The sequence below is a fragment of the Cupressus sempervirens genome, chromosome 6, assembly GCF_028749045.1.
Source record: "Cupressus sempervirens isolate cs-2001-9-10 chromosome 6, ASM2874904v1, whole genome shotgun sequence".
NCBI classification, from domain to species: Eukaryota; Viridiplantae; Streptophyta; class Pinopsida; order Cupressales; family Cupressaceae; genus Cupressus; species Cupressus sempervirens.
In genome coordinates this window covers 561,934,640-561,953,730 of record NC_143123.1, presented here as the reverse complement: position 1 = coordinate 561,953,730, position 19,091 = coordinate 561,934,640, and the positions used below count along the sequence as shown (strand labels likewise).

Genomic DNA, 19,091 nt, shown 5'->3' with positions numbered 1-19,091 from the left:
CTAGGTAATGAAAGAAGGAGACCCTCAAGAAGATGTAATCAAGGAGAAAGATCAAATAGAATAAGGAGCAACATTTTGTACTACATGTGTAAAAACTTTGGACACATTTCTAAGAATTCAGAGCACTAGTTAATCATAATGGACCTAATCAAAGGAGTACACTAGTATGTCAATTATGCAAAAAATTTGGTCACATAGTAAGGTATTACAACACAGATATGAGGAATATCAACAAGAACCCAGAATTCATAAGGAACAATAACATAAATGTCAGAAGGAATGAAGGCAACAACAATAGTCAAAAAAATGAATTGAGAGAACATATTGAAGAAATCAAATAAATATTTATGAAGCCAAAAGATCCATCAAGTTCACAAATAGTATTGGAAGAACAATATTTTGATGCATTTGATGAAAGTTTGAAGTTGCCAATTATATGTGATTCATCCTATTTGAATTAAGCACTTATCTATTGAAGATAGAGTACTAGAGAGATGGAACAAGAGTTAGAGGTCAAATTTAGATTTGTGAAGTTAACAGAAGGAAGAATAGATTATGAGGAAGATATGGTTAAGTGCGCAAATGATTTGGAGATTGCATGAAGTCATACAAAAAGAATCAAGTTTAATGGTAATTGGGAACATCTTTTAAAGACTAAGTAGTTGCACAATCAATATGAAGTTCAATTTGAAAAGATTTGAGAGATGCAAACAAGATTTTTTGTACCATTTGATCATGTGAAGAAATTAAGAGAAATAAAAAGTGAAGTGATGGTGAATCGAAGTAAAATTGATTTTTTTTCAAGTGCAAACTAAATGAAGCTCTAGTTATGTTATGATTAACCATAGATAGAAAATAATAGTTACATGTAAGTATAACCAGTATCAAAAAATAATAAAGCGTGCAAATGAGAACACAAGACAAAAGGATTTAATGTGGTTTACCCAATCCCTGGGCTACATCCACCAATAACAAGTCCAATACTATTGTTATCCAATTATTACAATTTGCAATACCTTACAGCTCAGTACCATTGCAAGAAGCTACAATATCACCATACATTATGAAATGCATAACCCTAAGCCATTTTATACAAGCTTTTTTTGCTTACTAAATTAGGGCTAGAATAAGTCAACTAAAAGAAAAATAGCAATTGATACCTTTTACAATATAAGATCATTTTTTTCTTCAGGGGAATTGCCCCTAAAAACACCTATGAGAGTGTTTCCCCTTGACCCCACCCTATACTATGATAGGGAGTGCACTTAGGGAACTACCCCAGGACTCCATAAGAGCGTTGCCCCTTGACCCTATCTTGGGAACGCTGCCCCCAAACCCTCATAGAAAAAATCTAGGGGGGAATCATACCAAATAAAGCTTTGAGATTATTATGTTCCACATCACAATAATATCCCACTTGGAGACTAATTAGACTCCACAATAATAACCTCCCACTTGGAGACTAATCATAGCACCTTTAAACATGTAGCTCCCACTGGAATATTTGTTGGTGTAAATAAGTATTTGCTTATTATAATTTACTTAAGTTTACTTAGGTCAATGAATTATTTTATTATTTCTTAGGTGAGACACGTAGAATTTTGTGTACTCTTATGAGTTGTCATGTTGACAACACTAGAGTAAGAAAGTCTAATTCAACACATGGTGCCTACAACACTAGAGTTTGCATAATTGACTAAGTTTTCATGTAGACAACATAGTTATTTGCACTCTTATTTTAGCACATGGTGTCCACAACATAATTTTATATGCTACACCTTTGTAGGCTTATCCTCTCATCATTGCACTTACTCTTGTGCTTAATGGAGGATAATCCACACTTGGTGGACATGTGTCTAGTTGTATGAATTATCATGTTGCTAATTCTTAGGCATTCTAGAAGCATTCCGGAGGCCTTTATATACAGGCACTCTTAGTGTACTTTCACATTGAATTGAATATCATATCGTTATTCTGATTATACTCCTTTGGTCTATTGTTGTGCTTGTGCTTGAATTCCTTGGTCTTGGGTGAATTTTTCCCTAAGGCAAATTCTTACATGGTACCAGAGCTAAGGGAGATCCTCTTCACATAGTCATTCGAGACCATTCTTGCTTTAGCACCTCAACCCAAATCCTGAGTATCCGCAGACATTGGGAGCATTTAGAGACAAAATGGACCTCACCATTGTGTTTGAAATGTCAATTCGATGAAAATCAACTATAAATTTGCCTATATTGAGCCAAAGTTGATTTTGAGGCAAAAAAATTTTTGAAAAAATAGCACCCAAAGGCCCGATTTGCAAATCTGATATGATCATTATTAAGATCTACAATTTTATTTTTAGATCTGTTATTTTAATTTTCTCTACAATTTGTCAGCATTATTTTGCTATTTTACGAATATTTTCAAAAAAAATTAGGCCTGTTTGGCCTGTAGAGAAAATTTTTTTGTAGGAACAAGGCAGTGACATCCTGAACCTACATGGAATATTCCATTCTAATTTGTAGAATATTCTAATTAATTGGCAGTTCAAATCTAGCATACGACATTAATTCTCCACAATCAGCCAGACCAAATTCCAGCTATACAAATCACTGGCAATACTCGACAGTAAGACTTTAACCATTCAATGGCTTTGTTACTCACTCACCGTGGCTTTGGGTTTTTAAACAGTGCAAAGTTTTGTTTACCCACCAATGTGGGACTAAACAAACAAATCGTTGGTGACATTTTTTTAACACCGCAGCACCAGATCGCAATCTCCTGTTGTTTAAAACATTTTTGAAAAATAGTCACTGACACTAGCACAGTAACAAGTGTCACCTCCACATGGACTGCATCTGTGGGTCTTGAGTCCATGTAGCATGTACAAAGACCTTCACTCACTCCTACCACATGGCACAATATAGACCCACATCTGTCAACTTCGCGCCAACCAAGCAGACAACTCAGTAAGCCAGTCAATGACCCTACGCCCACGTAGGCAAGGCCACATCTACTTTTTTCCATATGATCCGTATGACTATACCTACCAACTTAGCATCCATACAATTTTGTACCATCCATGTTAGTGACCATACTTGCCATGTCATCAAGGAGATTTTTTTTGTTGACATTAGCTTTTCATGGCATTAAATTTGATAGCTATTTGACTGTTATTTCCAGCCAAATTTCAACTGCTACAATAGTCGTTTAACTATCAAATTTAACCTCATCTTTTACTAATAAGACCCCTCTCTAGATTCAATTTTTATTCGATAGTTTGACTTTGGGAGGCTATATCTCAATCATTCAAACTCCAAATCAAGTGCAATTTTATTTTATTTTTGCTAGAATTTTCTAAATTTTTTAGTGGTGTAGTCCTTTTCTAGTTTTGGTACACTAATTTGTTTATGTTTTTTAGTGATTTTACCTATCCAATCCTACATTTTGCAACTTTAATTACTCCATACGAGCTCATCTAGATTCAAAATTAGGTTCTTTTTTTTTTAAGTGTGTAATTTTTTGTCTACTTTCGAGATATGCAATCAAATTATAGGGTTGTGTGGACAAAAGTATCACTTTCAAAATTAGGTTATTTTTTGCATTGTAATGCTTTGGTATAACTAAAGAATTGTTGTATATCTGAGATACATTGTAATGTTCCAGTTTTGTACTCCATAAAGAGGTTGTAAACAGCAAAATTAGAAGTCCACTAAGGCCAAAATTGGCAAGTGGCCATTGTAAACGCACTAAATATAAAGTGCAAAAATCTTTGATTGAGGGGGTTTTCTTGATTGAGTGAAAGGGGGGTGTTCATTGGTGTTGTGTTTCTCTTTTCATGTTGTTTTCTTTCATTTCTTGCATCATGGGAAATTTTAAGTTTCCAAAGTTAACACCACATAACTATACTACATGGTCCATTTAAATGTGGTGTCAATTAATGCATAATGAAGTTTTTCATATGTTGATGGTACCCTTCCTAAACCAATAGGTGATCAAGTATCTAAAAGTGACATTAATGCTTGAGAATCTACAGATAGGAAAGCCCTAGGTGATATTATGTTGGGGGTTGAAGACAAAATCCTCTATCAAATATAGAAGTACAAAACATCCAAGGATGCTTGGGATGCCCTCAAAAAAACTGTATAGTAAAGTATTTGAGGAGGATGTTTAAAAAATTGAAGATGAGCTTGTCTCCCTATATCCTAAGAGATTTAATTCTATACAAGATTTTATCATAAAGGTGAATGAATTAAGAGCGAAGCTTGATGATAGTGGTAGTCCTATTAAAGATGATAGGTTAATCTATCTCATTCATAATAAGTTGTCATCTGAGTACTTCACATTTGTTTCTTCTTACAACACCACAAAGACTACACCAGGGGTTGCCTATCAGAAAGTCACTTTCGATCATTATGCTCGATTGTTGGATGATGAAGAAAAGAAGTTGCAATCAATGGGGATTCTCCAGTCATCTAATTCTAAGGCATTGGTGGCCAATAATGAGGGTTCTCAAAAATCAGCTACTCAAACTTCAAATAAAGGAAAGGGCAAGAAGAAGAAGTGGAAAATTAACACACAAGAGGATACAAAAAAGACAACACCACCATCAAATCAACAAGGAAAGTCTTCCTCGAATTCAAACAAGAAGGAGGACACTAATAAGGAAAAGAAAAAGTATGCCTATTGCAAGAAATTGGGTCATGATGAATATGAGTGTTGTTATAAAAAAGATTGATGAGTTTATGACCATCATAAAGAAACACAATGTTCCATTGCCTAATGCTTATAAGGAGAAAGGATCTTCATCTTCAAATTCAAAGGGAAAAGGGCAAGCACTTATGGTAAACTCAAGTTCTTTAGCGGAATGGATTCTTGACTCAGGTGCCTCATATCATATAGGTTCTTCAAAAGGAGACTTTTCTTCATTGAAGCAGTCTAAGGTACACCACATCTTTGTACAAGATAATACAAAAGTGGAAGTTGAAGGGAAAGGACATGTGGAGATGGAAAATGGGGAATTCAAAGATGTTCTCTATATTCCTAACCTTAGCTCTAATCTCCTCTCAATTTACCAAATCACTGACTATGGAGATGGCAATAAAGTTGAGTAACTTCTAGATTCAATAATGGTGTGCACTCTCAAAGATGATTCATTGGTTGCAATGGGGAAAGTTAATCATGACACAAGGTTGTATTATTTCTCCCTTTTTGTGCCTTAGTCTCCTTCACATGCCTTGTTGAATCAATCTCATTCACAAATCAAATTATGGCATGAGTGGTATAGACATCTTGCCTTTTGCTATCTTCATCAACTTTTCTCAAACAATATGGTCAAAGGTCTACCTACACTCAACTTTTCTAAGGGTGAATGTTCAACATGTTAAGGGGATATGCATCTAGAGGAGAAGTTTTCTAAAGGGAAGTCTTCAAGAGCACCATTTGTTCTTCAATTGGTTCATAGGGTACTAGCAGGTCCTTTTGTAGTGACATCAATCAGCCAGGGTCGTTACATCCTCTCTTTCATTGATGACTTTTCATGCTACACCTAGGTCTACTTTCTTCATCACAAGAATGAATTGTTGGACAAGTTTCTAGCCTTCAAGACTCATGTTGAAAAGCAATCAAGGAAATCCATCAAAGTCCTTAAGATGGACAATGAAAGAAAATATGGAAACACAAGATTAAAGACTTTTTCAAACTTGAGGGTATTGATCTTCAGAATCCACCAACATTTAGCCTGCACAAGACAGATGTTGCAACACTGAGGATACGAACTCTTAAGTCAATGACAAGTTGTATGATACAAGCCAAGTCTCTAAATCATATACTTGAAGTCGAAGCTATAAGTAGTGCCAATCACATACTTAATAGATCTCCTCATAATGCCCTAGATGGGAAGAATCCTTTTGAGGCATGGTGTGGCAAAGAACTAGTTGTGAAACACTTTAGAGTCTTTGGTTGTCCAACATGGGAAAACATCTCTTCCAAGCAATGCAAGGCACCATCACCTAGGCCTTGTACTTTCATCAGATATGAAGACTATGCTAATGCATATAGACTTATGGATCCTAAGACACATGAGATTTTCATAAAGAGGAATGTTCACTTTGAGGAAAGTTCACCCAGCTTATCCTTTAATCCTCTCCACACTTCATACATTATGGAAATTGATAGTGACACTAGCGATAGTGATTCAACAGATTCGGATATGTGGGATATTATTGACAAAGATAGGGAGAGGTCACATCATCAGCACATTCCACATGCATATATAGCCACAATGATAGGTCCAACACAGCAAGGTACACCTTGTCTTCCAACTCCAATATCATTGGATGACTTCTTGACAAATATTTCAAGTTTATTTGTGGAGTCACACATTGCAGATTTGGGAGACATCATTGATGATATACATCTTCTCTTTGATGATGATGATCTTTCTTCAGTTGTTGTAAGGGCTCACTGTGACCCTCATATCTATTCTCTACATGATTGATCTTCACAAGTTGATATGATTGTGGATTCTTATGTATAGCAGTTGTAGGAGGTCTCTTTATCATTTGAGAAGATAGTCGGTTCTTTGGGATAGGTTCTACATCCATCCTTGCTAGATCCGATAATGTTCTTTTCAGCAACATTAGAAGGGGCAACAGTCAGTATTGACACATGGACAATTGAGCAAGTTTCAGAGGCATCATTGATCATCGAGATTCTTTCTACGAATAGGGGAAGCATCTCATGTGTACCTATGATATTGTTTCTTCCAAAGGGAAGGAACATTATTCAGCAGTCATAGATCAGCTTCTACATTGGAGTAGCTATCACTTATCAGCACTCTACATTGAGGGAGGGGACTATGTGGTCTCCTTTCTTCTCTCTTTTGTAGGGGACCTTTTCCTCTTTTGATATTGTGTTCTTCTCATACTTCTCCATTATATACTTGATGTATGTCATAATGGGGGGTCTTGATTACTCCATCCATCCATGCATCTTGTTTTTCATCTCTTTTTTTGGGGGAGGGTTTTTCCCATGAGGTTCTCCCTCTTTCTCTTCTTTATGAGAGATTGCATTGTACTTTTGTACATGGGTACCTAACATGGCCTAGTAGTTAGGACCCATCTTGCATTTCATCCTAACTTTAATAAGCTTAAGTGCATTCCCCTAAGTTGCACTGAAAGGGGGGTGTTGCTGTAAATAAGTATTTACTTATTACACTTTACTTAAGTTTACTTAGGTCAATGCATTATTTTATTATTTCTTAGGTGAGACACTTAGGAATTTGCGTACTCTTATGAGTTGTCATGTTGACAACACTAGAGTAAGCAACTCTAATTCAGCACATGGTGTCTACAACACTGAAGTTTGCATAATTAACTGAGTTGGCATGTAGATAACACAATTATTCACACTCTTATTTTAGAACATGGTGTCTTCAACATAATTTTATGTGCTACACCTTTTTAGGCTTATCCTCTCATCATCACACTTACTCTTGTGCTTAATGGAGGATAATCCACACTTGGTGGACATGTGCCTAGTTGTATGACTTATCATATTGTTGATTCTCAGGCATTCTAGAAGCATTCCAAAGGCCTTTATATATAGGCACTCCTAGTATACTTTTACATTGAATTGAATATCATATCGTTATTTTGATCATACTCCTTTGGTCTATTGTTGTGCTTGTGCTTGAGTTCTTTGGTCTTGGGTAAATTTTGGCCTAAGGCAAATTCTTACAATATCAAACCACCTTGGACTCTGTTGTTTTTTTATTCTATCCAGTCTAGAAGACCAACTAAAGCTAAAGAGGAGTACATCTTCTCCCTTGTTACTTCCTTGGTAAACATATCCATTGGACTATCATATGTATGTATCTTCTCCACCTTTAATTGTCCTTCATCCAAAAATGACATAATGAAATCATATTGTAATTGTATGCATTTTATCTTTGAATGTAGAGAAAAATCTTAGCAAGATGAATGACACTCTGGCTATTTGTAAATAAATAATTATCCCTCTATGGATGTCTCAATTCTTCCATGAAGAACTGAAGACATATCCTCTCCTTGGTCGCCTCTATAGCAACAACATACTCTACCTCTATACTGCATAAAGCATTAACCTTCTATAGCCGAGAAACCCATCTCACAACTTCCCCACCGCTAGTAAATATATAACCTATAGTACTAAACTTGGTATCAATATCCCCTACCAAATCTAAGTCAGCATAGTCTTGTAAATTAGTAATAAAGCCCCCAAAATGTAAATACTTACTAGATGTTCCTCTCAAATATCTAAGAATCCATTTAACTACATTCCAATGCTCAAACCCTGGATGACTCATATACCTACTAACAACTCCCACTATATGTGCATTATATGGCTTAGTACATACCATAGCATACATCAAGCTTCCTACAACTGAAGCATAGGGTAACTTGGACATCTTATCCTCCTCTTCTTATTTCTGTGGACACATCTCCTTAGTCAACTTCAAATGATGAGGTAAAGGTGTGCTGACAGCTTTACCATTCTCCATAGAGAAACATTGCAACACGTTCAAAATATAATAAACTTGAGATAATGTCAATTTCTTGTTCTTCCTATCTCTACAAATATTCATACCAAGGATTTTTTTTTGTTGCCCCCAAATGCTTCATAAAAAATGAATGTGCTAATAGTGTCTTTAACCCCTTAATGTGATCCATGTTAGACCTAGCTACAAGCATATCATCAACATATAAACATAAAATAATGTAGCTTCCATCATCCAACCTCTTAAAATAATCAAAATGATCTCAATGACACCTGCTATATCCATTCTCATGCATAAAACTGTCAAATTTGAAATACCATTGCTAAGGTTCTTATTTCAAGCCATATAAACTTTTCTGCAATCTGCACACTAAGTTCTCCTTACCTTTCACCTCAAATCCATGTGGATGTGCTATATATATCTCTTCATCCAAATCACCATGAAGAAAGGTTGTTTCAACATCAAGATGCTCCAAATGCAAATCTTTTGTAGCCAAAATACTTAAAACAATGTGAATAGAAGTCATTTTAACAACAAGAGAGAATATCTCATCAAAGTCAATGCCTTTTTTTTGTGCAAATTGTTTAACAACTAACCTGACTTTAAATCTCTTCTTACCTCCATCCTCTTCTTTCAACCTATAAACTTTTTTATTTTGTAAAGCCCTTTTACCTATAGGCAACTTGCATAAATCTCATGTTTGATTTTTCAAAAAAAAGTCCATTTCATTCTTCATTCCAAACTCCCATTGAATCTTTGTACTCACCTATACAACTTCATCATAACATTCAAGTTTACCAACATCAGTAAGTAAAATAAAATACAAAGAGATAGAAAATCTTTCTGGAGGTCTACTTAGCCTTGTTGATTGTCTAACATTCACTAGGGTGTGTGGTACTTGTTGTTGTGGTTGTTGCAAATCATGAGGAACTACTAGAACATCTTCTTTTGGAGTATCATCCAGCACTACAAAATCATTTTATTTCTTCTCATATTGTTGCAACAGATCTTTGTACAACACTTTCTCATTGAATGTGACATACATGCTTCTTACAATTTTATGATTTTCAAAATTCCAAAGGCTATAACCAAATTCATCAATGCAATATCCAACAAATACACAGTTCTTTGACTTAGCTTCTAACTTTGTTCTATTTTTTGAATCTATATGTGCAAATGCTTCACAACCAAAGGTTCTAAGAAAAGAATAACTCACCTTCTTGCTAGTTCATGCTTCCTCTAGAATACCATAGCTTATAGCAGTATTGATAGCCTCTACCAACATGTTTAAAGGCAGCCAAGCATGAAACCTCATGCTCCTTACATGCTCCATTATTGTCATGTTCATGTGTCCAGCCACTCTATTTTCCTGTGGAGTCCTTAGAATAGATTTTTGTCTACAAATACTATCAATGAATCAATAATCTTCAAATTCATAACTGATATACTCACCCCCATTATCAGATCTGAGGTATTTTAATCTCTTACCAGTCTCATTTTCAACCAAACATTTGCATTTCTTTAAAGTTTGAAATACATCCAATTTTTGTCTAAGGAAATGATCTCATACTTTTCTAGTTGCATCATCAATAAATGTAACATAATAATGAGAGCCACCAAGGGAAGATACCTAAGTTGGTCCCCATACATTGGTATGCACAAGCTCTAATTTCTCATTTTTCTTTTCCTTCACACTCTCTTTTGTTTTCCATATACACAACTTTCACATAAATCCATATTGAATACATTTCAAACCTCATAAAAATTTTTTTGAATGAAGTAATTTCATATCCTTCTCACTCATGTGCCCAAGTCTGTAGCACCATAGCGTTGTGTCAAAATCTACATCTATTTGTTCTCCCTACTCAACTACAACAACTATTTCTAAATATTCATTTTTCTCTAAATTAATCAAAGTAGAAGGAACAATATGACCTGTATAAAGATATAAGGTGCCTACTTTCACACATTTTGCTACCACAAGGGAACCTTTTGAAAATATCCAATTGTTATCTTTAAAAGTAACTACACAACCCTCATCATCGATTTTCTTTGCTGAAATTAAATTCCTACTCAACCTTGGAACATGTCTAACCTCATGTAATAGTCAATTATTCTCATTTTACAACTTAATCTTAACTTTTTATTTCCAACAATCTGATAGGATTCATTATACCCCAAATAAACAAGCCCAAAATCCCCATGGACATAATCAATAAAATAACATCTATGGGGTATACCACAAAATGAAGCACTAGAATCTAAAACCCCTGAACCATCAACACTTTAGAAAGAAGCAAAGCATCCTCGTCAAATTCTTTACTTACCACATTTGCCTCCTTGTACCCTTCTAGTTTATCTTCTTCATTATTCCTTTGAGTCCATCAATCTTTCTTCTTATGCACTGGTTTTCAACAATACCAACAATCTTGAGACCTCTTTCCCTTTGACTTTCCTCTTGATTTCCAAAATTATTTCCACTCACATTTGTTTTGCCTCTACTTTTTGTATTCAAAGAACTTTTTGATGTAGATTCATCTGAGGTTTTCCTATGAGTTTCCTCACTCAAAATAACACCAATCACATCATCAAATTTTAGGGTATTAGATCCATAAATAGAATTACTCACATCCATTACCAAGCCATTACAACTTTTAGGAAAAGAATAAAAAATCAAAAGATCCCTAATTTCTTCATCAAAATCTTCACAAAAGATAACTGACTAGTAGTAGTGTTAAACTCATTTAAATTATCTACAATAGATCCACCTTCTTCCATCTTCATATTAAATAAATGCTTCATGAGAAATACCTTGTTTGAAGAGGAGGGCTTTTCATACACTTTCTCTAGGGTTTACATCAACTCTTTCATCATCTTTTCTTTTGTAATGTTAAATGTCATTGATGGTGCCAAGCATAATCAAATTCTTCCAAGTGTCTTTCTATCTAAAATCCCCAAGTCCTCGTCTATCATAGTTAGATGTTTTTTATCATTGTAGTAACTATTGATGATATTATTTTTGGAGGTAATAATGAAGCAAGTGAGAAATTTCCTAATGAAATGAAGAATGAATTTGAGATGTCTACGATTGGTGAGATAAAATATTTTTTGGGATTGAAAATAACATAAAATAAAAATGGTACTTTTATATCTCAAACCAGGCATCTTAAAGAGTTATTAGATAGATTTAGCATGGAGGATTGTAAACCCATTGGAAAACCAATGGTGACTAGATGCAAATTGTCTAAAAAGGATGAATCGCATATGGTGATCTATTGGCACTTGGCACATTTCTTTTGTTTTAGATTAGCTTGATCTAATGGAAGTACTTATATGTTGAGGATGCTAAAAAAATTGTATTCAAAATATTGTTTTGGATTTGATGGTTTTTCATCATATGTTGTCATGAATGTCAAAAGGGTTGGATTGTTAAGATTAGGAGTCTAATTGGAACTTGGACATGTTGATTATGTGTTGTATTGATAACATGTTTCCTCATTGATGAGAATATATGTTTATGAGATTATGATAAACAAAAAAATTATCTATCACAGAGGATTATTGGCACAATGAACTTGACACAAAATAGGTTAAGATATGTGAGCCGAGGATTATATTTAGAACTGACTATAGATCTCAATTCTATGCTTTCTTGAGTTTATGGTGAGTATTGGCTGAAATAGAGTTTACTTGGTGACAATTGGTAGTAGAATAGTGTACATGAATTATTAACAAAGACAGTTATTGGTATATTGGCTATATCTTATCAGCAAGATGGAATTAATGCTAATGATATCGGATCATTTTCAAAGATATGTTCGTGATGCTATGTTCATGACAACAAGATTTAAGATTTATTCTGGAAAGATTGCTTAAGTGAAACATGTGATACATTTTACTAACAACTAACTATGTTGGTGTCGATCTTCATTTTAAAATGTGTCGAATCATATTGTGACATGTAGGAATCTTAATTCAATAATTGTAATGATGTTAGTAACATCTTATGTAATCAATTGTACATTACGGAATCTTTAACATGATGACCTAAGTAACTATATATAAGTGTATAAAGGAAAGATGTTTTCCTTGGATATAGTAGTGATGATCCATGTATCATGTGTGCAGTGGTATGATGTGAGCTTGAAGGTTGGAGAATCAAAGCAGGGTGAAAATTGATGGTGGTGCATGGTATTGGGCTTTGAAGTGTTGGAAATTAAGTTGTAGAATAGTCAGTTTGGTATTGTTGGATATATTATTCTAAAGTATTGATATTCGGAGTTGCTGGAAGATTTCAAATAGTGTGTCTGGTTGACTCCCTATTAACCTCTAATGGGATTAAAACCTTCTAACAAGGGTTTAAAGTCTCCTAACAGGAATCTATCCTTCAACAGAGACTATTGTAATGAATACACTATAATTGGCTATTAACAAGGTAACATCCTTTCATGAGGAACTTATATATTAGTACACTATCTTGTGGGTACCATACCCACTAGAGCTTTCCCTCTAATCAAGGATTTCCCAAACAATTCTTTGTGTCATTATGCATGGTTTATCTCCTATTGTGCTTCATTGTTTTATTTTTTGGAGTTAGAAATATTGAGTTTGGATTTAAGATTAATATCTCACTTTTAAATTTTATTGGAAAGGAGAGGAGACCACTTGACCTCATGAGACAAGATCACTTTCAAAGAAACCCTTGTAACAAAAATAGAAAGAAACAAAAAAGAGGTAAAGGTGTCAAATGAACCTTAATTTTGAGAACTGGGGAAGAGATGAGGTGTTGGAAGAGAAGACGAACTTGAGGAGGAGGTCTTGCCAATTTAAGGATTTACCATGTAGGTGTTCTCTTTCTTGTGTCTATGTTGATTTGATTTTTTTAGTTTTCCTACATTTTAAAGTTTGGTTTTAAGTTGGAATTGAATTTTTGTTTAATGTTTTGGTTTCTTGAATAATTTTTTATTTTATTTTATTTTCAAAATATAAGTTTGGTACATTGGGTATGTTAGTTGTTGGCACTCCCAATTCAAGTGTTTTTAAGGGTTTGACCACCTATGTCACTTTGAGATGGTTCATTATGGGCAACAATAACCAATATTTGCAAATGGGATAAGAGTATTACAGGAAGCATAGATGTACATGAGAGGTGTTTTTTCCATAGAGGTTGTAGAATAGTGGTGGTGTGGAGGAAATAATATGTATTTTGTTTTTTCACCTAGGGATGTGCCCCTAATACTACCCTAAGATGTGCCCCTAATGTTACGCATGGAAAATATTCAAGCTCCATTGTATTGGGGGTTAGTGACCAAACTAGTAATGTTAAAATAAAAATGATGTTGAATTATTATTTTGGGAACATCCATTGTTTCACTATGTTGTCTTTGTGCAATATTAAAGTACCTAGGTTATACTTTGCCTCATGTTTGTGGGTGGGCTAGTTATAGGCCTATGGATGGGAGGAGAGTTCCTACTGATACCCAATTAGCTTGTATTTTCTTTGGAGATTCTAAAGTTGGAGATTGAAGTCTATTGATAGTTTTTGCTCATCTTATTTTGGAATCACAAGGAAGGATATGCTATTGTATGCAGTTGTAGTGATCTCATATGAGATGGAATTGTTTCTTTCGTAACTTCCCATTTTGCATGTAGTCTCCTTGTACTCCAATCAATATTTTTCTTCCATAGTCATATGCTATGTGACTTTGTTTCTGACAGACCCTAAATGTTGTCCTTTTTCAAATTTTGGAAATTTGAATGGTAGCTCTTGCAATGTTGGGAACCAAAGAAAAAAAAGGAGGATTGAATCTTTAAATTGTATGTGTTTCCATTTTGACAAGATTTGGATTAAATTTCTAGGCCTATCTATAGTCTTATTTAAGTTGAGGAATTGTATCTACATTTGACATGCTTGAGATAAATGTAGTTAATTATTCAATAATAGATTTCTAAGCAGTGTATTTTCTTAAACTATAACTAGATAAGTCTAAATTCCAACATATAAAAGAAAAGGACGGTGCTTTACTCATCAATTATTTTACCTAAAACCAAAGAAAATCAAACAAAAACTTGACTACTTCTTTAGTTTTTGCAACAATGAATTCTTCAAGGAGAAGAGTGTTGTTGACAAACTCTTGATGTAACACTTACTACTAAAAAGTGGTTTGTTTGTAGGAATTCATGTGTCCCTTCTTAAATTACCCTCAAATTCCCTCTCAGCCATCAACAATTATGATGAATAGATAAGTACACATGATATCCTCTATTGTGCATCCCCTAGAGACATAAAAATTACATTAGTGTGAATCATTATAAAAGGGACATAAAACATTGGAAGTAAAACAAAAGTTCCAATCAATTCTAGGAACTTATCTTTAGAGCTTAATGTGTTTTAAGGCCTTCAAAAAGTAAATTCCAACAATCCTTGTTCCAACTTAATGATCAAATTTAATTATTCATTTCTATCAAGTAAATAATTTCATGGACATAATGACATCAAATATTTGTCTTTTGGACACAACTTATTTTTTATAAATATGGTTTAATATTTCATATACCAAGTACACAGTTTGAGATCATCTTATATATGACACATTGTAAAGACTTATTGATCAAAACTGTCACACTCTATTAGCTAAATTACTTTTTGGTACAAGGATGATGAAGTATGAATCATTTCCTTGATAAGGCCAACAAAAAGTGAAATGTTATAACCACTTGAATAAAATATTTTCTCATGATGCCCTAGTTTTTATTAAAAAGGGGTTATAGGAAAGCTATCAAGATAGATGGATTTATAGGGATTGAGGGACAAAAAAATATCTTTGACTTCTACATCAATGTCAAAGGGAGAAAAAGAATCTATTATAATCCTAGGTAGCTAGTCAATAATATTGTCAAAGAGGGGGTTTCAAAGCGGACAATTTAAAAGATCGCGAAGAATATAATGTTTTCTTGATGGATATCTTCATTCTTACAAATGAGATTACCATCATTACCTACAAATTCTATTTTTATGTCCATTTTTCTATGCTTTGGGGTAGATTGAAGAAAAAAAAAAAGTATTTTTATATCCTTCTTCTACCTAGGTTTCTTGACATTTTCTTCCACTACTCTTTCTTAACTATATTATGAATATCAATCAATAAAAGCATTTCCCTCTAAGAGATCTCATTTATACCACTTGAACTTTAAAAGTCAGTTCTTGATTTCTTTGTATAAGTGATGTTACCAGGTGAATTCATGTTCCTATCTTTCAAATTTCTTTTAAAATTGAGCTTATTTAACTACCCATTACATAGTATTCCCCTAACTCTCAACATGCACCAACCTTTGAGAAGATTTTTAAGGTTGGGTGATAAGTCTACATAATTTTGAATCTAAAAGGGTAACCCACTCTAGGTTGGGAGGAGTACCAACTAAGAACAAGCAAGGAATGGTTAGAGTCAAATGTTTATAATGACTCACAATCTCCCAATTAGAAAAATACTAAAAAAATTTGACTTGAACAAGATTGGCTCACATTCTTCTAATATACCACATAGAGTAGTTTCTTTAAAGGTGAAGGTTGACAAGACCTCCCTTGACCAAAAGACAATTAAGATCAAACACGCTATCATATAGCTCTACCAGCCCACCCATTTTTTTCCAAAAGGTGGAGAAGGTAGTGGAAGTCTTCCATCATCCCTATAATGCCCCTCTCACGAACCTAATAGAGATTAACCCAACATGTTACAATGTTTACATAAACCTTTTTTTTTTAAGTTTATACAACATCAAGATAACAATGTGGAAGCAATATACACATACATATCATTTACACAAAAGCAATACAAACACGATTTCATTCCTCAAGGGTTCCTTTACATTGAGTCGTGTTTAAGATTTTTTTACTTAATTGGTTTTAATATTAATCACAATATTACATGATCATAAATGAATAAGAAATACATAAATATTGATGATATTATTAAAAAATCCAAATAATAACATCCACTACACATGTCATTGGGTATGTAAAAATAAATACAAGTACATCAAATAAGATACACCAACCCATAGGATCTCAAAATAAATATATACAACATCTGAACAAAAATCTCCAAGACGAGAACAAGAATGATAATGATATAACTACATTAATGAACATTCAACATCTACAAATAAGAGGGGCACCCAAATGGTAAGAATTCACTACCTCCCAACCATGTGGTCACCTAGTCAGGTTTCTACTCCCACTGTACAGGGGAGATAATGTACGATCCACATACAGCTATCAAATCATAAAATCAATCCTAAACAAGGAATCTTGATGGCCAACTCTACCTCAAGGGAAACACAACTACTCAAGAACAAAAGATAACCAAGTTGAAATAACACTCATCCAATACCAACATCACATACCAAATCAACATCGAAGTACCAAATATCATAAAGAATCAAAACTAAAGAGATACAGTCACTAAAGGAATACTAACTTCTGAATCAATGCCAAATGGCAAAAGTATAGTAACCAATGGATAAACAACTATCATAAATGAGAGTAAATCACCAATAACAACTCCAATGTTAAGAACAACTCACAATAAATTAACCACCAAAAGAAACATCCACAAGTACACCACCAATGAAAAAATGAAACTAGTCAATAAAAGTCAACTATCAATAACATAAGACATCTAACCAATATATAATAAAAACATCCAACAAGCCCACTACCAGAGGAAAATATAAAAGACCATGGAGGAGACTTAGGCTACATACTAGGGAATGTCATCACATGGTCAAACTACTTGAGTTATCCTGGACTAGTCTCTCATTACCAAACCCTCAAGCATTGAGTTACCCTGGACTTGTCACTCTGGACCCCAAACCGTCAACATGACACATGTGGCACTAGAATACCCTCTTATTAAAATGAGAAAAACTAGTCATACCTCTCAGTAGGTATCATCCCCTTCTCATCCTTAACCAATACAAGTGCTCAAGGCATGGGCGAGGTAAAATCTCTAACTTATCATTTTAATAATTTTAAAATATTTTAAATATTATGTTATCACTTATTACACAACTTACAATGAGTTACCATGGCAGACACTTTGGGCCTTGGCCCCCACTACAACTGACCCCATAGACATGCACCCGACTACCTTCCGAAAACTTCACAAATCACAATTGTGTCACATACCACAAAACTAATGCTAATCAAATATGGTTCCTTAATAGACAACCCAAAAATAACATTAGTTTTCAAAACCAAAATCCTCATAAATGTTCAATAGCATAAAGCTCATAAAACATTAATCTCAATACAAATCATAAAATACAATATGACATCAAGTCAAATAATCATAAAAGAAATCTCAAAAATGCCTCTAATGCACATTCTAACTTGACAACCTAAACAACCCACAAAGGAAAATAAACATTACAAGACTATAAATAGAATATAAGAAAACACATAGTTTTCAATCATATGATTTAATTCCATCAATTTATCTTGTTTAGTTTGGGTCATAAGGATGTGTTTAGAAACAAAGTAAGAATATATATGTTAATATAAATTGTTATGCTAATATACTTATTTAAATCAATAAGTATTTAAATGTCAAATCTCTTAGTGCATATAAAATATCATGCAATATTATCATGTTATTAATTTATATAATATTAAATCTTAAATCATTTAATTAATTATATAAATGTATATTATTAGATTAAATATTAATATTAATTTTATTTCTAAAATATTAATTTGACTTCTATTTAAGTCCAATATTAATATTTACTTTTTGATAACTCAAACTTGAAATTATAATTTAATTAAGATATCTACAATTCCTCTCATAATATTAAATTTTCATAACTAGATGATTATATAGTGAACTACACTATAAATTCTCTTAAAATATAACTAAAACACAATTACATATGTATTAATTTGTAACTCCACTTGGATAAATAAATATATAATAAGTTATATCCCACCAAGGGTTTTAATAGTAATTGATATTAAAAACTCACTTATAAGAAAATAAATAGTATTTATTTATTTAATTTTCAAAACAAATAAATTATTTTATTTTTTATTTTTTTTAAAATTATTTTTGTTAATTTCCAAAATCAATAATTAATTATAAAAATTTAATAAATTAATCTGAAAATTAAATTATATTTTTATAAAATAAAAATATTCAATCAATTAGTATTTTTCCATGCCTTTGATCTCTCTAATCATGCAAACATAATATACTTAGTTTTATATCTTAGTTTTATATCTTTAGTACATTTGTCTTCACAAGCATTATAACATGCTTTCTTCTCTATTACTGTTTTGTGTTTTCAATAATTTTGCAACCATATTATTTTTTATATAAGAAAAATATTTATCTTTATTTAGAAAATTCATGATAATCTCATAGTTCTAATGAAAAATTTTAAGTTGAAACCCTAACTATTCAATTTATTATTTTCTTCCAATTTTTTATAATAAAATTTTTGCTATATTTCAAAGGGTTTTAAAATAATACAATCATAATAATTTTTTAATTTTTTTCTATAATTTGCC

At 32.9% G+C, this 19,091-nt stretch overlaps 1 pseudogene; it reads right to left on the bottom strand.

Annotated features, from left to right (window-relative positions):
* LOC149553509 (U-box domain-containing protein 13-like) overlaps positions 1–3,012 on the bottom strand; it is a 79,945-nt pseudogene extending 76,933 nt beyond the window's left edge.
* Between the last annotated feature and the right edge of the window lie 16,079 nt (positions 3,013–19,091).